This window comes from Callorhinus ursinus, unplaced genomic scaffold (assembly GCF_003265705.2).
Source record: "Callorhinus ursinus isolate GAN/ISIS: 27379988/994484 unplaced genomic scaffold, GSC_fseal_2.0 scaffold11, whole genome shotgun sequence".
Lineage (NCBI taxonomy): Eukaryota > Metazoa > Chordata > Mammalia > Carnivora > Otariidae > Callorhinus > Callorhinus ursinus.
Genome location: NW_027397073.1, coordinates 54,761,699 through 54,766,973, shown reverse-complemented (window position 1 = coordinate 54,766,973; position 5,275 = coordinate 54,761,699). Strand labels below are relative to the sequence as shown.

General features: G+C 50.9%; 1 protein-coding gene across 2 annotated transcripts in view; it reads left to right on the top strand.

Annotated features, from left to right (window-relative positions):
• Positions 1–4,400: 4,400 nt before the first annotated feature.
• The window catches only part of ZBTB14 (zinc finger and BTB domain containing 14), a 7,472-nt gene continuing 6,597 nt past the window's right edge, over positions 4,401–5,275 (top strand). For both annotated transcript variants that reach the window (XM_025886756.2, XM_073898492.1), the window contains exon 1: positions 4,401–4,728. The gene's annotated coding sequence lies outside the window, so the exon portion shown is untranslated. The remainder of the gene's footprint in view (positions 4,729–5,275) is intronic.

Here is a 5,275-nt window from a genome sequence, read left to right as displayed (position 1 = left end):
TCTTTGGGTATATGTGCGGTAGTGTAATTACTAGATTGTAGGGCAGTTGTATTTTTAACTTTTTGAGGAAACTCCATTCTGCTTTTCAGAATGGCTGCACCAGTTTGCACTCCCTCCAACAGTGCAATAGTGTTCTTTTTTCTCCATATCCTTGTCAACACTTGTTGTTTCTTGTGTTTTTGATTTTAGCCATTCTGATGGGTATGAGGCGATATCTCACTGTAGTTTTAATTTGCATTTCCCTGCTGGTAAATGATAATGAACGTATTTTCATGTGTCTGTTGGCCATGTGGATGTCTTCTTTGGAGGAATGTCTGTTTATGTCTTCAGCCCATTTTTTAATCGGATAATTTGGTTTTTGGGTGTTGAATTTTTAAGTTCTTTATATATTTTAGATAGTTTGGATACTAACTGTCGGATATGTCATTTGCAGATATCTTCTCCCATTCTGTAGGTTGCCTTTTACTTTTGCTGATTGTTTCCTTTGCTGTGCAGAAGCTTTTTATTTTGATGTAGTCCCAGTAGTTTCTTTTTACTTTTGTTTCCCTAGCCTCAGGAGACATATCTAGAAAAAAAGTTGCTATGGCCGATGTCAAGAGGTTACTGCCTGTGTTCTCTTCTAGATTTTTATGGTTTCAGGTCTCACATTTAGGTCTTCTATCCATTTTGAATTTATTTTTGTGTATGGTGTAAGAAAGTGGTCTAGTTTCTTTCTTTTGCATGTTGCTGTCCAGTTTTCCCAACACAATTTGTTGAAGACACTGCCCTATTCCCATTGGATAATCTTTCCTGCTGTATAGAAGATTAATTGACTATATAGCTGTGGGTTTACTTCTGGGTTTTCTATTCAGTTCCACTGATCTATGTGTCTATATTTGTATCAGTACCATACTGTCTTAACAACTACAGCTTTGTAATATAACTTGAAGTCTGGAATTGTGATGCCTCTAGCTTTGCTTTTCTTTTTCAAGATTGCTTTGACTACTCAGGGTCTTTGTGTTTCTGTACAAATTTTAGGAGTGTTTGTTCTAGCTCTGTGAAAAATGCTGTTTGTATTTGGATAGGGATTGCATTAAATGTGTAGATTGCTTTGAGTAATTTAGACATTTGAACATTTGTTCTAATTCATGAGCATTGGAATGTCTTTTTTTTTAAGATTTTATTTTATTTATTTGACAGTGAGAGAGACAGCAAGAGAGGGAACACAAGCAGGGTGAGTGGGAGAGGGAGAAGCAGGCTTCCCGCCGACCAGGGAGCCCAATGCGGGGCTCGATCCTGGGACTCCAGGATCATGACCTGAGCTGAAGGCAGTCACTTAACCAACTAAGCCACCCAGGCGCACTCATCTTATGTTTCTTAACTTTTTATTAAAGCATGCATTACAATGTGCAATTGTATAATGATTTATGTGATTGTTTATTGAATGTGTGTGTTCACACCTGTGTTTTTGGGGATCGGATGTATTTCTTGTTCATTTACTATAGTGTTTTCAGAGCAGTGAGGAGAGGTTGCTTATTCACCTTTGCTGGGACATTTTTCCTTATGCAGGCCTATCAGGTCTTGCTGTGATAACAAATCACAAAACACAACTTCCCCGGGATTTATAAAAACAGGCATTTATTTCTCATTTGCGGACCTGTGGATGAGCTGTTACTCATCTAAGCTTGCCTGGGCTCAGGTTTTGGGTCAGCTTCATTCTCTCAGGTCTGCTCATCATTGAAGGGCCCAGGCTGAATCCTGTAGCAACGTGGGCCTGGTCCTCTGGCACACGCACACAGCACAGGAGGGACAGCAGAACACAGGCTGCTTCTCCAAGTCTCTCTTCTGAACTTGCCCATCCTCTTCTCTGCCCACATTCCACTGGTCAAAACCAGTCAGAGGGCCCAGTCAGTGTGATAAAGAAATCAGCCCCACCCATCTATGAGAACCCCAAATGACTTCACATTTCCAAACGTCTCTGGGGGCTGCTCCATAACCATCCAGGCCCTGACACTCCAGATTCTATGCCACAGACCCAATACATCAGGCCTCACAATGCTCAGAAGCAGGTTTCACTCAGGAGGAGTCTGTGGGCATCCCAGAAATTAGGTGCTCCCTGCAATGTAGCTGGACAGAGAAATCCACACAGAATGACAGCATTCCTAGTAGGAAAGAAAGATTTCCTTCAAGGGTCTCAAGTCTGTGCATTTCAGGAAGGCCCTGACCACCCCCATCAATCCCACAATGTGCCCATATAACTCCCCTTGGTATTAAGTTCTAGGTTGTCACTTATCTGTCATCAATATTTACTGAGAACCTAATGGGTGCTGCCCAGTGCTGAGTTAAGGCTGGTGAACAGGCAAAGTGCCAGGTTTGGGTCAGACCCTTCCTGTACGGTTTCCCATCTCCTCCCTCCTCCTTCCCATTGAGTTTCCCCTTTAATTTAGACTCATCCCCATGATCCTTCTGAAGCAAGGAACAGACAGGCAGAGCCCATAAAACAAATGAGGTAAGAGGGCTAACTGATGCAAAAGCCAAGATGTCAGGAATCTGTCACTTGGGAAATGCAGTCTAGTGCTTGAGAACTCTTCTGAACTATTTTAATTTCATCAGATTAGTCAAATCTTGGGAAGACTTTACCTAGCCATATGTAAAAAGACTCTTTACACAGCAGGGAGAAAATAAATATATGCAGAGTGTATAAACCTATGCAGTTATGTGGTAGGGAAGAAGGGGGAACAGTGCCAGACAATGAATCATAAACTAAGTGCTAGCCATGTCCACACACTGGTAAGTGCCGTGACAACTTTACTGCTTGATAGCATAACCCTATAATATAGTACTATTATTATCCCCTTTAAAGACGAAACAGGATGGAAATGTAATCTTAAAAGCCATGTAAACAAGAATCAACACGCCCAGCCATGGCCTTACAAGGAACGAGGCTACATAGGTATCAAGTATGAGCTTGAACTTTGGCCATTCCAGTCCTGCCCCTGCCACTTAAACCCACCATCTATGGAGAGTGGGCAGGTCATTTAACATCATAGAGCTAATATTTGAGCTAAGCACTGACCAGAGCATTATTTCATTTAATCCACACAACTGCTCTATTAGGTGCTCTCCATTTCAGAGAAGAATTAGCTGAGGTTTAGAGAAGCTAAACAATGTACCTAATATCTGAATTGGACGTCTGACTCTAGAAATGGTCTATTCTCTTTCATTCAGTAGACCTACTAATGCCATGCTTTTGCGAACACCAAAAAAGGGTGTGTATAAAAGTACCATTCAAAACATCGAAACTGTTAAAATTAATATTATAAAATCAACTGAGACCATACAGAATTTCTTTAGAATTGAATACAGCCTATCACAATATCATTTCTTAAATCTTTAGTATGTAATCATCACCCAAGCCCAAGAGGAAGGTCCTACTCTAATTTTTTACATGTTAAATTATGCGTTTTTATGAAACGCTGTTAATGCAGCATACGCAACTCTGAGAAGATGCAGTAGTGCCCTCCAGCTAGGTTTAGCTGGTCCCCCACGCCTGCCACAAGCCCAGCCACGCCATCGCAGGGAACGCGACATGCTTTGAACACCAATGGAACCATTACTTTTGCGGAACAGGAATGTAAGAACAGTGCTGGTATCAGAGTTCTCCGAGGGAGAGCTGCAAATGAAATCATGCCTAACCTCACTACTGCAACAGATGAGCTAGCGTAGGACCTCCAGTCCCCGTGACTTTCCCTTGAGAGTGTTCGGGTAAACGCATGGGAGCAGGTTTGGCTGGATCCAGAGCTTTAGCGGGTGTTCGCTTTCTTCTGGGTGACTGGGGTAACCTCTCACATTCCAAATGAAGGAAGTCATTTTTCATTTGCTTTACAAACGTTTATTGATGGCCTACCATCCTCCCAATATACATAATGCAGTAGCAAAACCAGCCAAGACCCAGCGCCCTCTATGCGTGTCCCAGGGTCTGCGGGTGTACGCGAAGGGCGAGGGTGCCTGGAACCCCCACCCCGGAGCAGTGGGTTAGCCCCGCAGCCGCAGCGCCCGGCTTGCGCGCGCCCGAGGGCGGCACTGCCCCATTAACATGCACCCGCACGGGAGCGCCGCGCTCCCGCGTCCCCGGCGCTGCGCCGGCGCCGGGCGCGGGCGGGAGCCCAGGAGTCTGAGCGGGAGGCGGGAGCACCGGACGGGGCGGGTGCCCGCGAGCGGCGCTCGTGCTTACGCTCCTCGGCTCACGAGGACCCGCCCCTTCCCCGCCCACCCCTTCTCCCGCGCGCGGGCTCCGCGCGCCCCAAGCCGCGCGCGTGCGCGCGCGTGCGCAGGCCAGGGCCCTCCGGGGGCGGCCCCGTAGACTCCATAGAAAGCGTCGCAAGGTCCCGGATTAACCCTTTCCTTGCTCGCCCATTTACAGGGCCGGTCAGGTTCCGTGCCTGCGCAAGCCGGCGGCGCGCCTTCCCCCCAGCCCGCACCGCGCATGCACGGGAAGGGGGGGTGCCGGTGGGGGTGTACACGGCCGGCTAGACATTCTGTGCTCGTGCAGGAGGAGGGCTGCTACCATCAGGGACGTGCACGATTCCCTCCCACCCCGCCCCCTCCTCAAACTCCAAAAAAAAAAAAAATTCCAAAATACACTGCCACCCACCGTGCCCCCGCGCCCCGCGTCCAACCCGTCCCCGGCCTGCTTGCAGTGAGCGCGGGGAGCCCACGGCGAGTGTCTGTGGCTGTGCCAGGCTGCAGGTAAGCGCGGGCCGGGGTTGCGGAAGGGGCCCGGGCCATCCGCGAGGCGGGCGCGGGGGCGCGGGGGCGGCCGGCCGCCGGCACGGCGGGGCGGCCCGGAAGAAGCGCGTTCTCGCCGAGCTTTGGGGCACCAGCCAGTTCCAGGATGTGCGGGCGGCCGCCAGCGGTGCGCTGCGAACGGGGCCAGTCATGGGCCGGGGCCGGGCCGGGCCGGGCGTGGGGACCGGGCGCCGTAGGGGAGCGCAGGCCGGCGAGCGGGCTCAGGCAGCGGCCGGGCGGCGGCGGCGGCCCCGCGCGCGCGCTCGCCGAGCCTCGGCGGCGGAGTTCATGGCCGCCCCCGCTCGCACCGCCGCAGTGCACCGCGGTGGGGGTGGGGGTGGAGACGGCCCCGAGCCCGGCGCGGAGCGCGGCCCGCCGGGCGCCGCCCCTCCGAGCCGTGGGCCCCGCCGCGCCGCCCCTAGCTGCCTGCCGAGGAGGGGGCCGGGACCCCCGCGCTCGCACTCCCGGGTGCGCCCGCGGAGCTCGGAAGCCGGCCGCGCGCCGCCCC